General features: G+C 45.5%; 15 non-coding genes across 15 annotated transcripts; 9 read left to right on the top strand and 6 right to left on the bottom strand.

The window, feature by feature from the left end:
• Positions 1-4,248: 4,248 nt before the first annotated feature.
• Positions 4,249-4,320, top strand: Trnaq-cug (transfer RNA glutamine (anticodon CUG)). The gene has a single exon. It is a non-coding gene; the product is annotated as a tRNA-Gln (tRNA).
• Positions 4,321-4,678: 358 nt separating this feature from the next.
• On the bottom strand, positions 4,679-4,767 carry Trnay-gua (transfer RNA tyrosine (anticodon GUA)). The gene is given in 2 exon segments: positions 4,679-4,714; positions 4,731-4,767. It is a non-coding gene; the product is annotated as a tRNA-Tyr (tRNA).
• A 248-nt stretch (positions 4,768-5,015) lies between these two features.
• Trnaq-cug (transfer RNA glutamine (anticodon CUG)) lies at positions 5,016-5,087 on the top strand. The gene has a single exon. It is a non-coding gene; the product is annotated as a tRNA-Gln (tRNA).
• A 358-nt stretch (positions 5,088-5,445) lies between these two features.
• Trnay-gua (transfer RNA tyrosine (anticodon GUA)) lies at positions 5,446-5,534 on the bottom strand. The gene is given in 2 exon segments: positions 5,446-5,481; positions 5,498-5,534. It is a non-coding gene; the product is annotated as a tRNA-Tyr (tRNA).
• A 248-nt stretch (positions 5,535-5,782) lies between these two features.
• On the top strand, positions 5,783-5,854 carry Trnaq-cug (transfer RNA glutamine (anticodon CUG)). The gene has a single exon. It is a non-coding gene; the product is annotated as a tRNA-Gln (tRNA).
• A 358-nt stretch (positions 5,855-6,212) lies between these two features.
• Trnay-gua (transfer RNA tyrosine (anticodon GUA)) lies at positions 6,213-6,301 on the bottom strand. The gene is given in 2 exon segments: positions 6,213-6,248; positions 6,265-6,301. It is a non-coding gene; the product is annotated as a tRNA-Tyr (tRNA).
• A 248-nt stretch (positions 6,302-6,549) lies between these two features.
• On the top strand, positions 6,550-6,621 carry Trnaq-cug (transfer RNA glutamine (anticodon CUG)). The gene has a single exon. It is a non-coding gene; the product is annotated as a tRNA-Gln (tRNA).
• A 6,709-nt stretch (positions 6,622-13,330) lies between these two features.
• Positions 13,331-13,402, top strand: Trnaq-cug (transfer RNA glutamine (anticodon CUG)). The gene has a single exon. It is a non-coding gene; the product is annotated as a tRNA-Gln (tRNA).
• Positions 13,403-13,760: 358 nt separating this feature from the next.
• Trnay-gua (transfer RNA tyrosine (anticodon GUA)) lies at positions 13,761-13,849 on the bottom strand. Its single transcript is given in 2 exon segments — positions 13,761-13,796; positions 13,813-13,849. It is a non-coding gene; the product is annotated as a tRNA-Tyr (tRNA).
• A 248-nt stretch (positions 13,850-14,097) lies between these two features.
• On the top strand, positions 14,098-14,169 carry Trnaq-cug (transfer RNA glutamine (anticodon CUG)). Its single transcript has one exon. It is a non-coding gene; the product is annotated as a tRNA-Gln (tRNA).
• Positions 14,170-20,241: 6,072 nt separating this feature from the next.
• On the top strand, positions 20,242-20,313 carry Trnaq-cug (transfer RNA glutamine (anticodon CUG)). Its single transcript has one exon. It is a non-coding gene; the product is annotated as a tRNA-Gln (tRNA).
• Positions 20,314-20,693: 380 nt separating this feature from the next.
• On the bottom strand, positions 20,694-20,782 carry Trnay-gua (transfer RNA tyrosine (anticodon GUA)). Its single transcript is given in 2 exon segments — positions 20,694-20,729; positions 20,746-20,782. It is a non-coding gene; the product is annotated as a tRNA-Tyr (tRNA).
• Positions 20,783-21,030: 248 nt separating this feature from the next.
• Trnaq-cug (transfer RNA glutamine (anticodon CUG)) lies at positions 21,031-21,102 on the top strand. Its single transcript has one exon. It is a non-coding gene; the product is annotated as a tRNA-Gln (tRNA).
• Positions 21,103-21,460: 358 nt separating this feature from the next.
• Positions 21,461-21,549, bottom strand: Trnay-gua (transfer RNA tyrosine (anticodon GUA)). The gene is given in 2 exon segments: positions 21,461-21,496; positions 21,513-21,549. It is a non-coding gene; the product is annotated as a tRNA-Tyr (tRNA).
• A 248-nt stretch (positions 21,550-21,797) lies between these two features.
• Trnaq-cug (transfer RNA glutamine (anticodon CUG)) lies at positions 21,798-21,869 on the top strand. Its single transcript has one exon. It is a non-coding gene; the product is annotated as a tRNA-Gln (tRNA).
• Positions 21,870-24,789: the final 2,920 nt, after the last annotated feature.

Below are 24,789 nucleotides of genomic sequence, written 5' to 3'. Positions count from 1 at the left end.
CAGTGTTCCTGAAGCCATGGAGATTTAGAAAGGAGCTTTTCATATCGTTGATTTGCGCTCCCGTTGCGAAGCAGTAAAGGCGAACAATCTCTCTCAGTCTTACAACGTCGTCATTACTTCTGACGATGACACCGACGTCGTCGGCGTAAGCGTTGGTAGCGTTACTGACCCCTGAAATTGATATGCCTTCTAATTCCTTGTTTAATCGTTTCAGCAAAGGTTCTAGTGCGACCACAAATAGCGTCATTGATAAAGGACTTCCCTGCGGGACACCATTTGCTATTTCGACATCTCGAGTATAGTGTCCATTGATTAAAATTTTGGTTTTCATCCCTTGCAATAGATTTTTTAAGACAATTAAAAATTTGTCGTTAAAACCTATATGCATCAGAGTGGTAAATAAATATTCATGGTTTACCCTATCAAAGGCTTTAGAAAAGTCGATAAAAACGAGGCCAGCCTTCGTCAATGTCGTTGAGAAGATACTGATTATGTCCCTGTATTCGCAGACTGTTTTAAAAATATTCCGACCCGGGAGACACGTTTGATGGGGACCAATTACAGTATCAAACACCGGTCGGAGTCTGTTTTTTACAACCCTGGCAATAATTTTATAATCAGAGTTCATTAAGGATATCGGTCTCATTTTGTTGAGCTGTTTGACATCCGAATTGATTCCCTTAGGAAGTAAAACAGTGACACACTCCTTCATTTCGTCAGGTATGTGCCCTCCACTCAAGATTTCGTTGACGACTTGTGTGAATTTATTCCTTATAATATGCCAATATTGGGAATAAAATTCTACGGGTAAACCGTCGGGCCCAGGTGATTTTTTAACAGGTGAGCTTTTAATTGCTTCGAAAATGTCTTCAGACAGGATTTCAACAGTGAGGCTCCTGTTGTGTTCTGCAGTTACTAGTTGTTCCATATCACAGTTTCGGAGCAGTTCCTGTCCATGATCTGGGATATACTGGTGAGCACTGTACAATTGATTATAATACCTATGAGCCTCGTTTAAAATATCTTTTTGTTGAGTTAAAAGACTTTGATCTTCAGAGAGCAATGACTGAATAAAATTTCTTCGACGATTTTTTTCGTGCTGGAGTAGATGATAGAGTGAAGCGTGTTCTTCTTCCACTGTGGTTTGAACTCGTGATTTTATTGTCAGTCCTTCCAGCTGTTTGCGTTTAAGACTAAGAAGTTCGGCCTTGACCTGTTTGATACCCGTTCTGACAGCCGCGGACATGGGCATATCATAAAGGTCACGCAGACAAGTATAATAGAATTCGACAGTGCGCCGAGACCAAAGTGCCCTTTCCCTACTGTAAGAAATTAGAGTAGATCTAAGTTTCTTTTTGGCGCATAAAGTCCACCAATCTATCGTTGACCGGTATTTGTGGCTTTGTCGGAGTGAAAGTTGCCAAGAAGCTTCTAACTGCTCAGTTAGGGCGTTATCTCGAAGCATGGCGATATTTAATTTCCAAAAAGGACGGCCCCAGTATGTCTTCTGTTTAGGAAGTCCAATGCTGCACCTTAGTGCTAGATGGTCGGAAAAGAAAGTTGGTATTCGTTCGACGCCACTGATTGTGCTGGCTAAATGTGAACTTACGTATATGCGGTCGATCCGACTTTGCGCTTTAGTGCTAAAATATGTGTACTGGACAGACACGGGGTATTTGACCTCCCAAGCGTCCTGCCATTTCATTGTTTTCACAAGACCATCTAGTTCTGGGGAGAAATTGAAATTTGGCGTTTGGTCTTTCCTGTGTAGGACACAATTCCAGTCACCTCCGACTATTACATCAACGGGGTTTTCCTTTAGTAAAAACACGAGATCATTTTTAAAAAACTTGGCTCGTTCTGTTCGACCACTGCTTCCCGAAGGTACATAAACATTTATAATCGTAACACCGAAAATCTTAAAACTGATTCCCCGCCCCGATTCCAACATGGTTACATCTGTTATTGCAATACCTTCCTTGACCAGGACAGCGGTGCCGCAAGCGCCTTCTGAGGCGACATTGAGAATTGCAGTAAATCCCGGAACATACAAATTTGAAAAACACACTTCTTGAAAAAGCGCAATATCGGTATCGGACTGATATATGAAGTCCCGGAGGGCAGCAATGTTAGTTGCACTCTGGATCTTGTTAATATTAACAGTCAGAACGTGATACGTTTGATCCATAAGCAAGAGCTGTTATTGTTTACTGGACTTTCCGGCGATTAGGCATATGTAGGCCGAATTCACATGTCATTCGTGCGCTCAAAGTGTAGTCGTGAGCTTGAGAGGTTGCGGTTAACATGCCATACCATTGTTCGCAGATACATGTGGCAGTGTTGTCTCCGTATCGTCTGCCCATTCAAAACGACTATTCTGGGGAGATTGTCTACGTTGGGAAGTAGGTACGTCCTGATGGTCTGAAAATTCGAGGCCTGGTGCTCCTTCGTCCCGGACACCGTGCTCAGGTGATGTCCGTAGATGCGATGGTATGCTACCGACCTCAGGTTCCCTCCGGCCATGGTCTTCGATCGTTGTCTGTTCCTGAATGCTCCTCAACCTATCCCGCAGAGCCGGGGCTAAGCTTTCAGCAGCCTGGTGTGCTAACCGCTTTTTGCGACGTTTCCTAGCTTTCCGAGGCGATCTTGACCGCTCTGGAGACGAATCAGGGGACTTTTCGGACGAATGCGGAGACGAAGTCGGCGATGCAAGCCGGTCTTGTGTCCTAGTCGAAGAGCCAACGCTGCTCTTTTCACCAGGCGTGGAAGAAAGGACTACCGCAGTTAGACTCGCCTCTGTCGCAGGGGGCCTGTCAGCCGCGCTGTGGGAAGCAGAACCGTAGTCATTGACTCCTTGTGTCAGTTGGATGATCGAGTGATCTATGCTCATGTCTTGCCCAACAATATTCTGAACTGGATCGTCCGTTGCCGCTACGTTCGTGGTGGTCTCGTCTTGTCGTGCGCAATCAGGCGGTTGCAGGGAGGTATCCACAGTAACCGCAGAAGGTTCTGCTCGCGAGCTACGAGAAGGCTCGGCACAGTCGTAAGGTACCTGACTTTCACTGGTGGGACACTGGGGCGCTGTATGGTTAGTCATAGCTACGGATCTACCACTGTCTATATGGTTGTTAACACTCTCGGGATGCTCGCATTGGTCCCCCAGTTCGAAAGATGTCTGCCGAGCTGATCGCAAAGGTGACGTGGCAGCAGCGTACGTCATCTGCAGGTGAACTACAGGCCCTGCACCTTCGGATTCTACCCTTGGTAATTGAGGAACCCTCCGTCTACTGCACTCAGCACGCACGGGCTCTGTCGAGTTACAAATGGCACAGGTACGAGGCTGTCCATCGTAAATGATCAACGCACGGTATCCTCCAATAATTACAAAGGAAGGAATGTGCTTGAGAAGTTCCATCTTAACCTGGCGAACGCCATTCAAAACGGGAAACATGTGTGGTTCTGACCACATTTCCGCAACATTGGAAATTACTCTGCCATACGCCCCGAGAACACGATTGATTTCGACTACAGGCATTTCAAAAGGAAGCTCAAATACTCTTACTGTTCGTATTCCCATCCCAGCATAGGATACTACGACATCGCTAACTGAGCCGTCTAAGTGATTGAACTTAATAATACCGCCACATTGTTCAACAAGTGCGACACATTTAGCAGGATCTGCCAATTTCACATATGCCGAGTTAGTCACAAACGATAAATGAACTCCAACTAAATCATCTTTCGTAATTCCAACTTTTTCTGTGAGCCACAGTTTGATTTCAAAAGCTTTCGGTCGTACGAAATTTCTATCGAAAGCGAATTTAATCGTGTCTTTTCTCATCTTCATCAAACCAATACACAATTAAGTGAAGTAATGCGCTTGCGAGCCGGCCTACCTGGCTCGCAGGAAAACAGCCTTGTTGACACGAAACGTCCGCAGCGGCCGCCACACGTCCGTCTCGCGCCGAAGACGAGGCGCGAATATCTCAGCTACCAGAGGCTCTGCATACTTTCTTGTTCGTACTGATTGCTTTACGTCCGTCCCTGTCTTTCGTTTCCACACACTGCTACTCAGCGCGCCCATATAGACGCAGAGGAAATGCAGTCATCGGCTGCAACTGCAAACATTGCCCAGATTAAGTTTTATAATGCTCGATCGTGTCCATTAGGTTAAAAAATGCAAGTAGGAAGTGTCTGAAGTACGTCAGAATACTGCTAAATGTATTTACGCGTCCCTTGCTCGTGTCTGGTTCCATGGTGTAACGGTTAGCACTCTGGACTCTGAATCCAGCGATCCGAGTTCGAATCTCGGTGGAACCTTCGTTTAGTCTAAATTTTCTGTAATAAGCGTTTCTCGCCGAGGAAGTATCAGCGATAGGCTCAGGGATTTAGTTTCTACGTTTGTGTGAAAAACGAGACGTCTATGAAACGGCTGAATATTGGTGCGACTATGTGACCTATATAGCACATTAAACGAGTAATGCCTGTAAGAGCAAGCAATTTTACGATAATTCGAAGAAATATCAATATCCTACGAAGGCTAAGAATCCCATGATAATCAACTAGCTATTACAAGCTGAGCAAATGAATTTCCTTTAAAATAGGTTTAAAACATAGGGAGGTTCTGACCGAGTGGGCATGCTCTGGAGCCTCTTTGCTCCTGAGATTAGAAAAACAGTCCTCTGGGCCGGATTTGAACCAGCGACCTATGGATAACTGTGAATCCTCCACTACAGTCCACCGCTCTACCAACTGAGCTACCAGAGGCTCTGCATACTTTCTTGTTCGTACTGATTGCTTTACGTCCGTCCCTGTCTTTCGTTTCCACACACTGCTACTCAGCGCGCCCATATAGACGCAGAGGAAATGCAGTCATCGGCTGCAACTGCAAACATTGCCCAGATTAAGTTTTATAATGCTCGATCGTGTCCATTAGGTTAAAAAATGCAAGTAGGAAGTGTCTGAAGTACGTCAGAATACTGCTAAATGTATTTACGCGTCCCTTGCTCGTGTCTGGTTCCATGGTGTAACGGTTAGCACTCTGGACTCTGAATCCAGCGATCCGAGTTCGAATCTCGGTGGAACCTTCGTTTAGTCTAAATTTTCTGTAATAAGCGTTTCTCGCCGAGGAAGTATCAGCGATAGGCTCAGGGATTTAGTTTCTACGTTTGTGTGAAAAACGAGACGTCTATGAAACGGCTGAATATTGGTGCGACTATGTGACCTATATAGCACATTAAACGAGTAATGCCTGTAAGAGCAAGCAATTTTACGATAATTCGAAGAAATATCATTATCCTACGAAGGCTAAGAATCCCATGATAATCAACTAGCTATTACAAGCTGAGCAAATGAATTTCCTTTAAAATAGGTTTAAAACATAGGGAGGTTCTGACCGAGTGGGCATGCTCTGGAGCCTCTTTGCTCCTGAGATTAGAAAAACAGTCCTCTGGGCCGGATTTGAACCAGCGACCTATGGATAACTGTGAATCCTCCACTACAGTCCACCGCTCTACCAACTGAGCTACCAGAGGCTCTGCATACTTTCTTGTTCGTACTGATTGCTTTACGTCCGTCCCTGTCTTTCGTTTCCACACACTGCTACTCAGCGCGCCCATATAGACGCAGAGGAAATGCAGTCATCGGCTGCAACTGCAAACATTGCCCAGATTAAGTTTTATAATGCTCGATCGTGTCCATTAGGTTAAAAAATGCAAGTAGGAAGTGTCTGAAGTACGTCAGAATACTGCTAAATGTATTTACGCGTCCCTTGCTCGTGTCTGGTTCCATGGTGTAACGGTTAGCACTCTGGACTCTGAATCCAGCGATCCGAGTTCGAATTTCGGTGGAACCTTCGTTTAGTCTAAATTTTCTGTAATAAGCGTTTCTCGCCGAGGAAGTATCAGCGATAGGCTCAGGGATTTAGTTTCTACGTTTGTGTGAAAAACGAGACGTCTATGAAACGGCTGAATATTGGTGCGACTATGTGACCTATATAGCACATTAAACGAGTAATGCCTGTAAGAGCAAGCAATTTTACTATAATTCGAAGAAATATCATTATCCTACGAAGGCTAAGAATCCCATGATAATCAACTAGCTATTACAAGCTGAGCAAATGAATTTCCTTTAAAATAGGTTTAAAACATAGGGAGGTTCTGACCGAGTGGGCATGCTCTGGAGCCTCTTTGCTCCTGAGATTAGAAAAACAGTCCTCTGGGCCGGATTTGAACCAGCGACCTATGGATAACTGTGAATCCTCCACTACAGTCCACCGCTCTACCAACTGAGCTACCAGAGGCTCTGCATACTTTCTTGTTCGTACTGATTGCTTTACGTCCGTCCCTGTCTTTCGTTTCCACACACTGCTACTCAGCGCGCCCATATAGACGCAGAGGAAATGCAGTCATCGGCTGCAACTGCAAACATTGCCCAGATTAAGTTTTATAATGCTCGATCGTGTCCATTAGGTTAAAAAATGCAAGTAGGAAGTGTCTGAAGTACGTCAGAATACTGCTAAATGTATTTACGCGTCCATTGCTCGTGTCTGGTTCCATGGTGTAACGGTTAGCATTCTGGACTCTGAATCCAGCGATCCGAGTTCGAATCTCGGTGGAACCTTCGTTTAGTCTAAATTTTCTGTAATAAGCGTTTCTCGCCGAGGAAGTATCAGCGATAGGCTCAGGGATTTAGTTTCTACGTTTGTGTGAAAAACGAGACGTCTATGAAACGGCTTAATATTGGTGCGACTATGTGACCTATATAGCACATTAAACGAGTAATGCCTGTAAGAGCTAGCAATTTTACGATAATTCGAAGAAATATCATTATCCTACGAAGGCTAAGAATCCCATGATAATCAACTAGCTATTACAAGCTGAGCAAATGAATTTCCTTTAAAATAGGTTTAAAACATAGGGAGGTTCTGACCGAGTGGGCATGCTCTGGAGCCTCTTTGCTCCTGAGATTAGAAAAACAGTCCTCTGGGCCGGATTTGAACCAGCGACCTATGGATAACTGTGAATCCTCCACTACAGTCCACCGCTCTACCAACTTTTTTTTTTTTTTTTTTTTTTTTTTTTTTTATTTTTTTTGGGCCTCCCATCTCCCCATACAGCCCATCCATTCGCTCACCTTTTTTGCCTTCTTCGGCTAGCTTCGATGCTATACTCTTGTGATGCTATTTCACTGTGGATATTCTGAAATGTATAGTTGTTATATTTTGATTCCTTGGTGTTTGAAGTGATATTGAAAAAAATTTTTTTTTATTATGTTTTTTCTTTTTTATTGTTGTTTTTGTTTTATTTTTGTTGTTTTTTTTTTGTTTTTTTTTTTTTTTTGTTTCTGTTAATATTGTTTATTTGATTTTACTGCATGCGGAGTTGCAGGGTGCCGACGTCATTCAAAGCTCGTCTTCTCGAAAGTTTGTTATGCCTTTGGCTTCCCCAAGCGATGGCTTGGACTAGTCTGATATATTCCATTTTTGCTGTGTGGTTTCCCAAGTCGCCTTCTCTTAGCTCCGAACGACTCAGGCGCCAAAAACTGCGCTCTGCATACGAATGTGGAAAAGAGAAATGATGAAATCCATGTTGCCGCGGAATGAGTTGAAGAAGAAGGAAAGAAAAAAAAATGAAGAAATAAATCCTGTTTCATCTTCCCTCGTCGACGTCAAAGAAATAAAGAAGCAAGTAATGTTCGCAGTTGAGTGAAACGGATACATCTTCCATGTAAGTTTGCAAACATAAAACATAAACGAAAAACCCAGTGGACACCACGTCCAAACGAATGGTCAGCTTCACCATCCATGTTGGGAGAATGTAAATCAAATTCCTGCTGAATTAACGGAGACGAAGGGCTAGGTTAAACAGACATTTAAAACACCAAGCATGAACATTCCCAATCAGTGACTACTGCAGACACCATGAGTGTCGACTTTGTTCCTTTTCTTCTTTTTCGTTGTTTCATTGTTGTCGTTGGACATATTTGTTTTTTTTTTATTTGTAATTTATTTATTGAGATTTTCATTTATATTTGAGAAGGTGGATATATACGTGGCCGTGGAAGAAACCTTACTGAATTCGTTTACAGGGTCGTGATTTGGAGCGCTAAGATATAATTTGCAAACTTTTGCCTATGTTTGACATCCTGCATTAGCAGTTGTGCCTGTGTGGCGAGGTATAATCTGTAGTCCAGGTATGAACGCCCCTCCTGGGCGCCAAGCAAGTAACATAGGGTGTGTCCAGCCAACCACGTCCAGGTGTTTGCCTTGGTTGTGGGGTAGTACGCGTCGTCGGGTTGGAGCACGGACGTAAGAGAGATGTGCCGTCGTGCCGTGCGGCAGATCAAAGCCATGGTCATTCTACACCATTCCCAAATAAGACTGTTCGCACCACAAACACATCTGTGTTGCAAAGTGTCGACAAGGCCGCACTCCCTACATTTGTCAGTAGCTGACAAATGTATTTTATGAAGTTTTTCGGCTGTGGGTAGAGTTTCATTAACAACTTTATACCACAGTGATCGAATACCGGTATCTAGCACTTTGTTATGTATAGTCTTCCAGATTAGAGCCCAGTCTTTAGAGGGATACTTCAGTTCCATGCGGTTGACCCTGCCTGTGTCGTTCAGTAGCCGGTAGAGGTTGGCAGTGGTAAGGTCACGTAGCGGGACTCTCGATTTCATTTGGAGATAACTACTTTCCAAAAGAAACATCCTAATGTGGTTTGCTTTGAAATGCGTTTCCCGAAGGTTGATGGGGATGTGCATAGTCTGAGGCTGAAATGTGCGTATGGCCATACTCAGCGCACTGTCAGGATATTCGTGGCAGAGCTGCAGTGTACGCCGGATCAAGAGTGCCTTACATTTGGTTTGAACATCCGTCAGGCCGAGGCCGCCTTTGTCTGGTGGGAGAGTGATGACATTGATGCCCACCTTGAAGATGTCACCCCTCCAGATGTACCAACCTACTGCCGACATAATTTTCCTCGCAACACTGTCGACCACAGGAAGTATTTGCCCGACATACCAAATTTTCGAGAGAATCATGGTATTAACGAAATGAACTCTCTGCAATAAGTCCTGTTCTCTGCCTTTATGATACTGTAAGCAGCCCCGAGACATAGCCAAAAGATGTTTCCAATTGTCTACCGTTGTTCGTAGGGGGCAACTGCTCATCTTGATACCAAGAAGTTTGAGAGTCGCACATCTTCTGTACGGCAAAGGGGCGTCTGTGCGAAATCCACTGCCTATAGGCAGGAGGCAAGTCTTTCCATAGTTTAGCTGAGAACCGGAGGCTCGCTCGTAATCGGTGATACTATTCCTAACGGCCGTGAGGTCTTGTTCCGAACGCACAATGACACCCACATCGTCGGCGTACGCAATGCATTTGAGGGTGCTGGAATACAGGTTTAAACCTGGAAGGTTACAATTCAGCATCCTTACAAGTGGCTCAATTGCGATCACGAAGAGACACATGGACATGGGACAGCCCTGTCTGATTGACCGCTGAATCGGAATCCGCCGGGTGAATTGACCATTGACGATGATCTGAGAAGTGGCCGAGGTGTACATGTTGCTGACCATTGCAGTAAAGCCGTCACCAAATCCTAAGTGGTTCATGGTGTGGAAGAGGTAGCGATGCAGGATCCGATCAAAGGCCTGACATTGATCTAAAGCCAAGATTGCTGCTTCCGGGCGTGTGATTGCAGTAAACGAAACGAGCTCCCTGTAATCGGCAAGACATTTAAAGATCGTGCGGCCCGGGACCGCTGCTGCCTGGCTGTGATGTATAATTTTGGCAAGGACATGTTTAAGTCTACCTGCTATGACGCGGGCCACAATCTTGTAGTCAGAGTTCAACAGGGAGATAGGGCGGAATTTGGCAATATCCTGATGGGGGTATTCTTTTGGGACCAAAACGATCAGGCTGTCATTGAAACCATCTGGTAACTGTTGGCCGGCGCGCAGTTCATTGCAGATGCAAACAAAACAATGTTCGAGGAGGTCCCAGAACTGCTTATAAAATTCAATCGGCAGACCATCAATGCCGGGCGATTTGTTGGCCTGAGCCCTGCTCAGTGCCTCCCGAATCTCCACCGCGGTGACATCACTGATCAACAATTGCCTGTCGTCCTCATCGAGCGTTGTCGGAAGATATGCATGCATCGCCGCGATTGCCGCATCATCGGCTGTTTGTGCTCTGTATAGTCGCTCGTAGTAGGCCGTTAGAGACTCCTTAATTTCAGCCTGGGTCGTCACAAAGGTACCGTCTTCAGTTCGTAAGCGGGTAATCAATTTTTGTCGTGCGCGGCGTTTCTCTGTCCCTAGGTGGAAGGCGGATGGTTGTTCGTCAGAAGTGCCGGCGCTATCTCGCGAACGGATTTTAACGCCTTCCATTTGCCTGCGTTTGAGGAGCGTCAACTTTGATTTGATCCGTTTAATCTGAAGAAATTGTTCCTGCGTGACATGTGCTTCAGAATACAAGTCACGGAGACAGCGAAAATAAAATTCAAAAGTCTCTTTCTGCATCCGGCTCCTGTCAGAACTATACGCCTTCAAACAACGAATAAGCCTAGGTTTTGCACAACGGCACCACCACTGCGTTACCGATGGGAATGTTGGTCGTCGACGCAAACAAATTTCCCAGGCTTCTTGTAGACGGTCTCGTAACTCCTGTTCCCTGAGAATACTGACGTTAAGTTTCCATCCTGTCCGACCACGGAAAGTTTGCTGGCGCGCCATACGAATGATACAATGGTAAGCTAAATGGTCGGAAAAATACAGGGGCCAGGTTTCCGAGGAAGATACCCGCTCTCGCAGGTTTTTCCCCACGTAGATCCTGTCGAGGCGGCTGGCCATTTGTGCAGTATGGTACGTGAAGCACCGTTGTCCCCCGTGTGTTATTTCCCACGTATCCTCCAGCTCTAATTGACGTACTGTTTCGCCGAGAGTAGCACATCCATTAAAGTTCGGCCATTGGTCCTTTGGCTTCAAAACACAATTAAAATCGCCTCCGATAACCACGTCCTCCCGGCTGCGGCGCAAAAGATATAATAAGTCAGTGGCAAAGAACTGAGCTCGTCTCGTTCTATTCTGATTCCCGGAAGGGGCATATACATTAACAAATCTAATGCCGTTGATAAGGCACGCTATACCCCTGCCATTTTCGAGTCGTTCAACGTCGGAGACGGCCACGCCCACTTTGGTTAATAGAGCGGTACCTGAAGAACTGTCTGGGGTGGTGTTTTTGAGTAATTGGTAGCCAGGAATGTCAGGCTGAAATTTATCATCGACCTCCTGCAACAGCACAATATCAGCATCGCAGCTGTATAAATAATCACGAAAGCTAGAGAGCTTCTGTACAGAAGTAATTCTATTAACGTTAATTGTAGCTAACTTATAATCCTGGTAGGACTGCATGAACTGCTAAATGTTGGCCGAAAGAGAAAAAAGCAAAGTAGATATGCAGAAGCACAGCAAATTATAACCTTTAGTAGGTATCAGATAGGTAATCATCGTCCCCCGTCGGGTGTTTTGAGGCAGGTCGTGTCGTACTTAAGTCGCCGACCGGTAATGCGGGTAAATTTCCTGGAGATGGCCCTACCACAGACAGGCTCTGGTCCATTATTACATCGTCAGTGTCATCTGCCCAATTGACCACATGAACAGCGGCCACCTCGCCAATTGAGCCCTGATCATGTTGAGATTGATGTTCGGGGGTATCCCTGAGGTCCTCACGAGGGTGCTGTTCCTCGTTCGCAGCGACCTGGCCGTCACCATCGGGGTGGGGCACGGAGACGTCCGAGACCTGTGGGGTCTCATGCAGCGGCTGTTCAGTGGGGTGGTCAAGAGAGACGTCAGGCAAGGAACGGGCAATTTGCGCCCCTTTTTCGCGCAAAGGTGGTGCGGTGTGGGCGGCATCTTTGTGGGCGATCCTCCTTTTCTTGTGTTTCTTGGGAGAAGTTTCGACTCTTTGAAGTTCTGCAGCCGACGAGGAAGAAGTGGAGTCCTGTGCAGGAGGAAGTGCATTCGGAACTGAAATGGGATCCATATTGCTGTTAACGTGGCGACCAGTGTGAGCTTCCTGGGAGTGAGCAACCTCTTGGTGGCTGTCTAAAGACGGAACCGCCGGGATGCTACTGGCCACCGGTACTTCTGTAGTAGGAACAGCGATGCCGGCCAGACTGGAAGTGTCCATGGGCGTATCTAGATCAGTGTCCGAAGCCCTGGGATCTGTGACCACGTCAGGTTGCACCGCCGCGGCCGTGGTCGAGCGGACTGCCGCTACATACGTGAGAGGCAGTGTCGACATCCTGTTAGTTGCCGTCCTTTCGCCAGGTGGTAATTGCGTCACTCGTCGCTGCATACACTGAGCGCGAACGTGATCAGTGGCACCACAACCTGCACAAGTTCTAGGTTGACCGTCGTACATAACGATCGCCCTGTATCCACAAATAGTGAGATATGACGGGATGTGTCTCGTCAACTCTATCTTGACCTGACGAACACCGTTCAAAACAGGGACTTTGAAAGACAACCACTTTTCGGCAACATTGCTAATGACCTTATCATAGCTGTCCAAAGCAGCGTTGATGTGTTTCGCGGGTACTTCAAACGGTAGTTCGAATATTCGAACGGTGCGGACACCAAACCCTGCATGAGACACGAGAACCTCTCCAACATTCCCATCACAATGCTTAAACTTCAAACGACCACTACAAGAGTCAATGATTTGTTCACAGATTTCGGCCGATTTAAACTTTATATAGGCAGTGCTGCTAACTATCGATAAATGGACTCCAAGAATGTCATCAAAGGATCGTTTCAAAGCTTCCTCAATCCACGATTCTAATTCAAACGATTTTGGTCTGGCATAGTTTGAATCAAACACAAACTTCAAAGTATCCCGTCGTGTTAAGTGACTCATGTTGGAATCCTACACATAGTCCAAACAATAACACGTCACTGTGTACAGCAAAGGCGGCACTCACCACAACAGCCAGCAGCAGCGGCGACGTAAGCACCACACGTCCGCTCACCACGGCCGCCGAGGGCCGACTGTGGACCAACTGAGCTACCAGAGGCTCTGCATACTTTCTTATTCGTACTGATTGCTTTTCGTCCGTCCCTGTCTTTCGTTTCCACACACTGCTACTCAGCGCTGCCATATAGACGCACAGGAAATGCAGTCATCGGCTGCAAGTGCAAACATTGCCCAGATTAAGTTTTATAATGCTCGATCGTGTCAATTAGGTTAAAAAATGCAAGTAGGAAGTGTCTGAAGTACGTCAGAACACTGCTAAGTGTATTTACGAGTCCCATTCTCCTGTCTGGTTCCATGGTGTAACGGTTAGCACTCTGGACTCTGAATCCAGCGATCCGAGTTCGAATCTCGGTGGAACCTTCGTTTAGTCTAAATTTTCTGTAATAAGCGTTTCTCGCCGATGAAGTAGCAGCGATAGGCTCAGGGGTGTAGTTTCTACGTTTGTATTAAAAACGAGATGTCTATGAAACGGCTGAATATTGGTGCGACTATGTGACCTATATAGCACATTAAACGAGTAATGCCTGTAAGAGCAAGCAATTTTACTATAATTCGAAGAAATATCATTATCCTACGAAGGCTAAGAATCCCATGATTTTCAACTAGCTACTAGAAGCTGAGCAAATGAATTTCCTTTAAAATAGGTTTAAAACATAGGGAGGTTCTGACCGAGTGGGCATGCTCTGGAGCCTCTTTGCTCCTGAGATTAGAAAAACAGTCCTCTGGGCCGGATTTGAACCAGCGACCTATGGATAACTTTGAATCCTCCACTACAGTCCACCGCTCTACCAACTGAGCTACCAGAGGCTCTGCATACTTTCTTATTCGTACTGATTGCTTTACGTCCGTCCCTGTCTTTCGTTTCCACACACTGCTACTCAGCGCTGCCATATAGACGCACAGGAAATGCAGTCATCGGCTGCAAGTGCAAACATTGCCCAGATTAAGTTTTATAATGCTCGATCGTGTCAATTAGGTTAAAAAATGCAAGTAGGAAGTGTGTGAAGTACGTCAGAACACTGCTAAGTGTATTTACGAGTCCCATTCTCCTGTCTGGTTCCATGGTGTAACGGTTAGCACTCTGGACTCTGAATCCAGCGATCCGAGTTCGAATCTCGGTGGAACCTTCGTTTAGTCTAAATTTTCTGTAATAAGCGTTTCTCGCCGATGAAGTAGCAGCGATAGGCTCAGGGGTGTAGTTTCTACGTTTGTATTAAAAACGAGATGTCTATGAAACGGCCGAATATTGGTGCGACTATGTGACCTATATAGCACATTAAACGAGTAATGCCTGTAAGAGCAAGCAATTTTACTATAATTCGAAGAAATATCATTATCCTACGAAGGCTAAGAATCCCATGATTATCAACTAGCTACTAGAAGCTGAGCAAATGAATTTCCTTTAAAATAGGTTTAAAACATAGGGAGGTTCTGACCGAGTGGGCATGCTCTGGAGCCTCTTTGCTCCTGAGATTAGAAAAACAGTCCTCTGGGCCGGATTTGAACCAGCGACCTATGGATAACTGTGAATCCTCCACTACAGTCCACCGCTCTACCAACTTTTTTTTTTTTTTCGGGCCTCCATCCTCCCCTTATAGCCCGTCACTTGCACTCGCCAAAATTGCCTTCATCGGCTAGCTTCAGTAGCTGTAATTGTATGGAACTAAATGTCTCCTCATGAGACGGAAATGAAAATACTTCTTGACTGGTAGCCCTGACTCGCCGTAGGTGTACGTGGGGAATTTCAGCAGACTGGTGGCTTCAAAGTTTGTCTTCTCGGTGAATAGCTATTGCTGATGTATTCCGTTGTCGAACATTCGTTTTTTTTCGTCCATCTCTCAAGTGTTATTCCTGTTTGAGCTGCTCGTAACTCCGAAGCCCCTGCCACCAATGTCTCCATGACATCCTACCAGGGTACCTTTTAGGTTTTCTAACATAAAGAATATAAAAGAAATAAAAGTGTCGCCCCATTAGTATGGCAAATGCTATGAAAAAAAAACATTAAATATTTTTGCAATATAGTGACTCTATGTCAACGTTCGTAATAAAAAACAAGCATAGTTTTCTCTATATTTCGTCGTTCGTAGTAGGGTCTGGTGTTCCATCGTTAAATGTATCCAATATTCTTCTGTACTCTTCTCTTTCTCGGATAGTATGTAGTCTACAGTCTGGCCCTTTAGCCAATTGACGGCACGTCGTTTTGTATTGGGATAGGGAACTTCGTCAGGGTTGAGTAGGCGTGTCGGTGTTATCGTTCTTGGTGACGTTCGCAGTAAGCTTGCGAGTTTCCGTGTGCAGAGGGACCATATGTCCTGTACAGCGTCGCAAGTAAATCTATGCTCGTCCGTGTCAACTAAGTGACATCTGATACATTTCGGTGTTTCAGCCAGGTGAATCTTGTGTAACCTCGAATTGGTCGGAAATTTCCTATTGACTGCCATGTACCAAGTTGAGCGAACTGTAGATGAAAGAAGCGGGTCGTGAATGTTCTCCCAGACTTGTTTCCAGTTATAACCTCGACATTTCTCCTCCACTATATTGCGTGGTGTACTTTCCGTCAATGTGGCGTAAATCGCTTTGACTTTGTGTCGGTCTGCCTCTGGAATTCTTCGTTGTATGTAGCTAAGTTCTAGTATGAAATGCCTGAAGTGACAGAGCGAGTTCAGAATGTGTTTTACATCTACAGGTGGGTCCAGATTGGGAGGCACTATTTCATTCAAAATGTGAGCCGTCAGTGTGTTAGGTGATCTGTGCCACTGTTTGTATGTTTGACTAACATACAAGGCTTTTGCTTTGAGGTAGACATCCGTCAAATTGAGGCCTCCCTTCCAAACTGGTAGGGTGAGGGTTTCATACTTTACTTTAAATATCTGACCCCTGGTAACAAAGTGGCCAAGCGCCGCTAACATTTGTTGTGCCATAGTCTTTGGTAATGGCAGTACTTGGGCAACGTAATTTACTTTGGAAATTATGTAGGTGTTAACTAAAGCCACTCTTTGAATGGCATTTAGAGCTCGCAGGCTATGTTGCCGTATGCCAGCGCGCATTTTTGCCAGCAGTTTTCGATAGTTCAAGGCAGCCGTGCGGCGGACATTGCGTGTGTATTCAATCCCGAGGCAGGTGATCGTTTCCAAGCTTCTTATTCTTTCAGCAGCACCGAGTTCTAATCCGCGTCCAATGTGCATTAAGCCTGACTTGTGACGGTTGAGTTTCGCCCCCGATGCAGCTTCATACGTTGCTACAATGTGGAAAGCTTTCTCTAAGTCCTCGTCCTTCGTTACTACAAAACTGACATCATCTGCGTAAGCCTGGTAAATAATCTTCTGACCATGAATGAGCAGCCCTGGAAGGTCTTGCGTCAGGGAGTACAAGAATGGCTCGAGTGCTATGGCAAACAATGCCATCGACATTGGGCAGCCCTGTCGTACTGAACTGGCGATACTGATCGGCCTGCTTAAGCGTCCATTTACATTGATTTGCGACGTACCATTCATCAGGAGGGTTTTAACAGTATCAGTGATTTTCTGAGGAAAATGCATGGCGTCCATGGTGCGTAGGAGATAGGAGTGGTTCACCCTGTCAAAGGCCTTTTCAAAGTCAAGGGACACAAGGGCACTTGGGATGTCACAGGCTTCGGCAATCGCTATGAGATCTCTATATGCAGTTAAAGTGTGGAAAATATTTCTATTTGGTCCAACGCACGTTTGGTAGTCGCCGGTAACGCTGGTAATGACTGAATTTAATCGTTGCATAATGACACGTGCGAAAATTTTATAGTCAGTGTTAAGCAATGTTAAAGGCCGGAGATTCTCTACAGTTTTGCCTCCTGGAGTTTTTGGTACTAGCACCACTATCCCTTGACAAAAATCTTTCAAGCTGTCATTTCGAATGTTCATAATGTCATTACAGACCATTGTCAACTTACTAATTAACTGTCGCCTAAATGTGTGATAAAACTCGGCAGGTAATCCGTCAGGACCAGGCGATTTATTTCTTGGGCTTCTGAGAATGGCGTCTGCCACTTCATCCTCGAGTACGTCTGAGGCGAGTTCTTCCGCCTGTTCCGGACTAAGTCTCCCCCACGCCCTGTCCGTAAGGACTGCCTGCGCTGCCACATCTATTGGTTTTTCAGCTAGTAACGCCGTAAAATGTTTATAAATTGCTTCTTGAATAGCAGTTTGTGTGTCGAAAAGGCGACCGTCTGCAGTTTTTAGCTCAGTCAGTATTTTCCTGTTTCGTCTTTTTTGCTCTTGTATAACGTGGTACATGGATGTGGTCTCCTCCCGCACTGCATTTTGCAGGCGTGTTCGCACTTGATAGCCTTCAGATTGTCGTCGCGTCAGTGTTAGGAGTGTCGCCTTGATTCTTTTGATCTGCATGTGATTGGCCACTACTGTATTATCGTCGGTATAAAGTTCTCGTAGGCACTGAAAATAGAATTCTATTGTGGTCCTCTGCCAGGCGTATTTCTCGCGAGAGTAACACTTCATCGCTTTTATTAGAGCTGGCTTTGCACATTTTAACCACCACGAGAAAGCCGAATTGTACAGTGGAAATTTCCTTTCACAATCTGCCCATGTGTGTTGGAAGACGGCGTGGCACCCTGGATCTGATAAATGGGAAACATTCAGTTTCCACGGGCCTCTCGCTCTATATGTACCCTGTTTTTCCATATTTATGGTACAGATATATGCTACATGGTCAGAGAATATAAGCGGCCATCGCTCCGCTTCCAAAACATGGTTTCGTAAATTGGAAGTTGCATAAATTCTGTCAATGCGGCTGGCAGAATGGCTGGTGACGTGGGTAAAACCGGGCATGTCGCCGTGTTTAAGTTCCCACGTGTCGAGTAGGTTTAATTCTCGAACAATGTCCAGAAGTTCTATGGAAGTGTTAAAATGTGGCGTTTGGTCTTTGGGTTTCAGTACACAGTTGAAATCACCTGCAAAGACGACTTGGCCTGTGCGGGTTGTAAAAAGCGGCACTATCTCTTCCTTAAAAAACTCCGATCTCTGGCGTTTTTTTCCCGTTCCAGAAGGGGCATAAATATTTATGAATCGGGTGTTGTGGATTGTCCCCGCAATACCTCTGCTGTTCGGCAGTCTGTCGACATTGGCTACGGCGATGCCTTCTTTGGTCAAAAGTGCAGTTCCGAGTTCACTGCCACGTCCCGGGTTGATTAACGCATTGTAACCTGTGATACGATCCAGATCAATGTCGGCGACCTCTTGCAACAGCGCAATGTCGACATCAGCTGCATATAAGAAATCCGTAAGATTCCTCAGGTTTGACGTACTGCTGATCTTGTTGATGTTGACCGTGGCAACACGGTATGCCTGTAAGGGTGGCATGAGGGCAGAGGTATGCGTAGCGTTGAACCGCTCCCTTAGGGATGACGGAGGGGCATCAATTAAAAGAAGTCGGGGTCGGCATCGACCGTCTGAAGAGCAGATTCAGTCTTCCGTTGCCCTTGCGATTCCGTTTCCCGCACTTCTGACACTGTTTCTCGGTCTTGTCCCTGTACTTCGGTCATACCGTTGTCGTGAGAGCATTCTTCGACGTCGTCCGCCCAGTTACGCGGGTGGTGAGCTTCACGCGGATCTGCACTGCTATCTGGCAGGTGGCCACCTGTACCTTCTGTATCGACTGACATCAACTTCGTCTGTGATGGGGAGGGTCTGTTGTCGGAGTCAGCCTCTGAGTCGTCTGTGCGGGACTTTTTGGATGTCTGGGGAGTTGCAGTGGAAACCTGAGACGTCACGTCGGTCATCTTCTGACGCACCTGATTGGCTTTCTCGCGCAGTGGTTGCGCTTTTGTGTCAGCACCCTGTTGCGCGATTCTTCGCTTCTTCTGCTTTTTCGGGGAAGGGCACTTGGAGTTTTGAGCAGTGTTCTCCTGAGTGGCACAGTTTTCGGCCATGGGAAAAACTTCCGCCGCTTGCGGCTGTTCGAAGACGTTGCAGACCTGGCTGCCACCCTGCGTCTCCTTACTTCCCTCCTTAACTTCCTGTAAGGAAGCTCCGAGGGTTTCCGAAACATTACTCGTCTCCATTGGTATGTGCTCCTCGTTGTGATCAGTGTACGCATCTAGGGTGAAATCGACGCTGAGTTCTGGAGCGGTATTTACACGGGCGGCGGCTACGTAAGTGATCGGCAACGTAGAACTGGGGCCAGGCTGCTCACGCTCGCCAGTCGGGATCTGCGCTACGCGCCTCTGAAGACACTGAGCGCGGACGTGTGCTGTAGAGCCACATCCCGAGCACGTCCGTGGTTGCCCGTCATAAATTACTATGGCCCTGTACCCACTGATAATGATGTAAGATGGAATATGCTTCAGCAATTCGAGTTTCACTTGCCGCACACCGTTTAATACTGGGAATATATGTTGACCTGACCATTTCTCAGCAACGTTGCTTATTACCGAACCATATTCCCGTAGTTTGGCGTTAATCTGCTCGGCAGTTACTTCGAAGGGCAGTTCAAATATTCTGATAGTTCGCAATCCCAAGCCGGCTTGCGTTAGTCGCACCTCGCCAACGTTTCCGTCTGAATGTTTGAACCTAAGAGATCCACCACAAGACGCAACAATTTGTTCACATCGTTCAGGCGTCACCAATTTCAAGTAAACGGTACTACTAACGATCGATAAGTGAATGCCAATTAAATCGTCAATCGTTAATTTCATGACATCTCGCACAAATAGTTCTACCTCAAAGGATTTTGGTCTGGCAAATTTCGGGTCGAATGTCAACTTAAGAGTGTCTTTCCGTTCTGGTTGAGTCATGATTGCATTCGTGTATTCATTACCGAGGGTAGTGTTATCGCTGTAAGCGCGCACTCACCAAGCACAGCGACCGCCGCCGGCAGCGACGAAGTAAACACGACCAGCCGCTCCGTACGTCCGCACCGCACGGCTGCCCGCGAGGGAATGTCCAACTGAGCTACCAGAGGCTCTGCATACTTTCTTATTCGTACTGATTGCTTTACGTCCGTCCCTGTCTTTCGTTTCCACACACTGCTACTCAGCGCTGCCATATAGACGCACAGGAAATGCAGTCATCGGCTGCAAGTGCAAACATTGCCCAGATTAAGTTTTATAATGCTCGATCGTGTCAATTAGGTTAAAAAATGCAAGTAGGAAGTGTCTGAAGTACGTCAGAACACTGCTAAGTGTATTTACGAGTCCCATTCTCCTGTCTGGTTCCATGGTGTAACGGTTAGCACTCTGGACTCTGAATCCAGCGATCCGAGTTCGAATCTCGGTGGAACCTTCGTTTAGTCTAAATTTTCTGTAATAAGCGTTTCTCGCCGATGAAGTAGCAGCGATAGGCTCAGGGGTGTAGTTTCTACGTTTGTATTAAAAACGAGATGTCTATGAAACGGCTGAATATTGGTTTTTTTTTTTTTTTTTTTTAAAAAAATTATGTGACCTATATAGCACATTAAACGAGTAATGCCTGTAAGAGCAAGCAATTTTACTATAATTCGAAGAAATATCATTATCCTACGAAGGCTAAGAATCCCATGATTATCAACTAGCTACTAGAAGCTGAGCAAATGAATTTCCTTTAAAATAGGTTTAAAACATAGGGAGGTTCTGACCGAGTGGGCATGCTCTGGAGCCTCTTTGCTCCTGAGATTAGAAAAACAGTCCTCTGGGCCGGATTTGAACCAGCGACCTATGGATAACTGTGAATCCTCCACTACAGTCCACCGCTCTACCAACTGAGCTACCAGAGGCTCTGCATACTTTCTTATTCGTACTGATTGCTTTACGTCCGTCCCTGTCTTTCGTTTCCACACACTGCTACTCAGCGCTGCCATATAGACGCACAGGAAATGCAGTCATCGGCTGCAAGTGCAAACATTGCCCAGATTAAGTTTTATAATGCTCGATCGTGTCAATTAGGTTAAAAAATGCAAGTAGGAAGTGTCTGAAGTACGTCAGAACACTGCTAAGTGTATTTACGAGTCCCATTCTCCTGTCTGGTTCCATGGTGTAACGGTTAGCACTCTGGACTCTGAATCCAGCGATCCGAGTTCGAATCTCGGTGGAACCTTCGTTTAGTCTAAATTTTCTGTAATAAGCGTTTCTCGCCGATGAAGTAGCAGCGATAGGCTCAGGGGTGTAGTTTCTACGTTTGTATTAAAAACGAGATGTCTATGAAACGGCTGAATATTGGTGCGACTATGTGACCTATATAGCACATTAAACGAGTAATGCCTGTAAGAGCAAGCAATTTTACTATAATTCGAAGAAGTATCATTATCCTACGAAGGCTAAGAATCCCATGATTATCAACTAGCTACTAGAAGCTGAGCAAATGAATTTCCTTTAAAATAGGTTTAAAACATAGGGAGGTTCTGACCGAGTGGGCATGCTCTGGAGCCTCTTTGCTCCTGAGATTAGAAAAACAGTCCTCTGGGCCGGATTTGAACCAGCGACCTATGGATAACTGTGAATCCTCCACTACAGTCCACCGCTCTACCAACTGAGCTACCAGAGGCTCTGCATACTTTCTTATTCGTACTGATTGCTTTACGTCCGTCCCTGTCTTTCGTTTCCACACACTGCTACTCAGCGCTGCCATATAGACGCACAGGAAATGCAGTCATCGGCTGCAAGTGCAAACATTGCCCAGATTAAGTTTTATAATGCTCGATCGTGTCAATTAGGTTAAAAAATGCAAGTAGGAAGTGTCTGAAGTACGTCAGAACACTGCTAAGTGTATTTACGAGTCCCATTCTCCTGTCTGGTTCCATGGTGTAACGGTTAGCACTCTGGACTCTGAATCCAGCGATCCGAGTTCGAATCTCGGTGGAACCTTCGTTTAGTCTAAATTTTCTGTAATAAGCGTTTCTCGCCGATGAAGTAGCAGCGATAGGCTCAGGGGTGTAGTTTCTACGTTTGTATTAAAAACGAGATGTCTATGAAACGGCTGAATATTGGTGCGACTATGTGACCTATATAGCACATTAAACGAGTAATGCCTGTAAGAGCAAGCAATTTTACTATAATTCGAAGAAATATCATTATCCTACGAAGGCTAAGAATCCCATGATTATCAACTAGCTACTAGAAGCTGAGCAAATGAATTTCCTTTAAAATAGGTTTAAAACATAGGGAGGTTCTGACCGAGTGGGCATGCTCTGGAGCCTCTTTGCTCCTGAGATTAGAAAAACAGTCCTCTGGGCCGGATTTGAACCAGCGACCTATGGATAACTGTGAATCCTCCACTACAGTCCACCGCTCTACCAACTTTTTTTTTTTTTTTTTTATTTTTTGTGTTTTTAGGGCCTCCCTTCTCCCCTTACAGCCCTCCTTGCGCTCACCATGAATGCCTTCCTTGGCGAGCTTCTTCAGCTATATTCAAATGAAATCAAAGTCTCCAGATTCACTGGCATCGTACAACAGTACACAAAAGGAATTCAATTTCTTCGGGATTACAAGGAGCTCATTGCTTCGTCTTCTTTGGAATATAAGTGCCAACGAAAATTAGAAATCTTTCTCAAAACCAAGAAGAGAGAAAAAAAAATAAATAACTAAATAAATAAATAAAATAAAAGGATGTCTCTTCCCTCAAAAAACAAATAATGAGGAATAAGAAAGAAAAGAAAACTTCAGGTTCTTCAAGCGCCATAGGCGAAATGATAACGAAAATAGTAGTCACTGTTGACTTGTACCTGGGAACTTCACCATGGAAATGGTGACAGGAATCGCGGATATACTTTAGAATCACCCAATTCCCTGTTTCTCAAACAGGATTGTTAACATATTGCCAAAATCCCTCTTAATGTGTGGGAACTGGTTTCTTCGCCAATATGCCGTTGCCATATAAGCAGTAAAGGCAGTAATATTGTCTTCTCCGTGTTGGGTCATGACGTAATTGACAAAATGTCCCAGCATCCACATAACAGTATTGTTTTTCGTTTTGGGGTAAAACCGTGTATCAGGCCACAGGAGGATATCAGTCGTATAAAGACTTTCAGTGCTACGTGTGAGCAGCGCCAATCGTTTCCGCACCCAATGCCAGTTGAACTGATGCCCGCAGCAAGTAAACCTGTGCCTCAGAGTGTCTACTAATCCACATTTGAGGCAGTTGTCAGTAGCACTTAAGCCAATGCGGTTGAGTTTTTCGTTGGTTGGAATAAGATTGTGGACAACTTTATACCAGGCGGAAAGCACATCGGAAGAATGAATTTTGAGAGTAATATTGGTCCACACTGCCGTCCAGACGATTCTTGGGTAGTGCATTTCAATTGTATTTGGAGCTTCGTACTTCTGCCACTGAGCAATTAAGAACACTGTCGTGAGACAAGGACTTGTGGAAACACTGTCACCTAAGTAACTCATTTCGAGGTAATAAACACCGACATGTTGCAATTGAAAGTTTAGTTTCCCGATGTCAATTGGCGGTTTCATACATTTTGGGCGAACAATGCGAAACAGCTTCGATGTGATAGTATGGGGCATCGTGGTAATTATCTCAGTTGTTCGTTTTATATAGAGTGCCGTCGCCTTTCGACGGATATCATTGAGTTGCAGGCCCCCAGCTTGCACTGACTTAGACAGTGTGGTATAGGTTAACTTAAAAATATGACCGAGCCACACAAACCTGCTGGACAAACGCATGATCTTATGGGCTTGCATTTTGGGAAGAGGGAACACCTGAGCGACATAATAAGCTTTACAGAGTATGTATGTATTCAAAATCCTGATCTTCTGGAGGATATTTGTCGATCGCCAGGTGTTTTCCACTATAGCTCCCTGTATTCGATTTGCAGTAAGTTTCCAGTTTTTAGCTGCCATACGTAAAGGACACCTATCGATGATGATTCCCAGAGCAACATGTTGTTCGACGATCTGTGCCCACGGTATAGCAAGAGATTCGAAGCCCCGTAAGCTTAGAACCTTACATTTACCCTCACTGAGTTTCGCTCCAGACGCAGTGCTGTAATTATCAATCTCAGCCCGCAATTGGGCCACTTCAGACTCATGACGTAGGATAACAGCAACATCATCGGCGTAAGCCCTCACAGTAAGATTGCTCCCTAAGACAGAAAGGCCAGTTAATGTGATACACAATCTCTTCAGAAATGGCTCGAGCGACAAAACAAAGAGCGACATCGACAAAGGACTGCCTTGCGGTACACCTCGTCGTATACCAACAGCTTGTGTCAGCTGACCGTTAACGGTGATCCTAGCAGTAATGCCTGTTATCATATGCCGAATGACTGCCACAGCTCGTTCTTCGAGTCCAATTCGTTGCAGGATGCGTTCTAAATAGTGATGACTAACGCGGTCAAAAGCTTTGCAAAAGTCAAGAAAAAGGAAAGCACATTTGATGTTGGTTACGGCCGCTACTGAAATAACGTCTCTGTACTCCGCAACCGGAGTCATAATGGATCTCCCTGGAAGGCAAGACTGATGTGAATGAATAACTTTCCCAAGGATGGGGGTCATTCTGCTATTAATCGCTCGGGCAATCGTTTTATAATCAAAGTTCAATAATGTGATTGGACGGAGATTATCAACTCGCTTGTGACCAGTTCTCTTCGGGACTAAAACAATTCTACCCACCTTGAACTCGGCAGGAAGAGGACCACCACTCATGACTTCATTAACAATTTCAGTAAAAGTACCACCAAGGACATTCCAGAATTTGATATAAAATTCCTTGGGCAAACCATCAGGACCAGGCGATTTAAAGGAAGGCGACTTGGAGATCAAGGCTAAAACTTCCTCG

The sequence above is a fragment of the Schistocerca serialis genome, chromosome 2 (genome assembly GCF_023864345.2).
Source record: "Schistocerca serialis cubense isolate TAMUIC-IGC-003099 chromosome 2, iqSchSeri2.2, whole genome shotgun sequence".
Classification (NCBI taxonomy): Eukaryota; Metazoa; Arthropoda; class Insecta; order Orthoptera; family Acrididae; genus Schistocerca; species Schistocerca serialis.
Note: the sequence above shows the minus strand (reverse complement) of the source record. Positions and strands in the feature narration are given on the sequence as shown.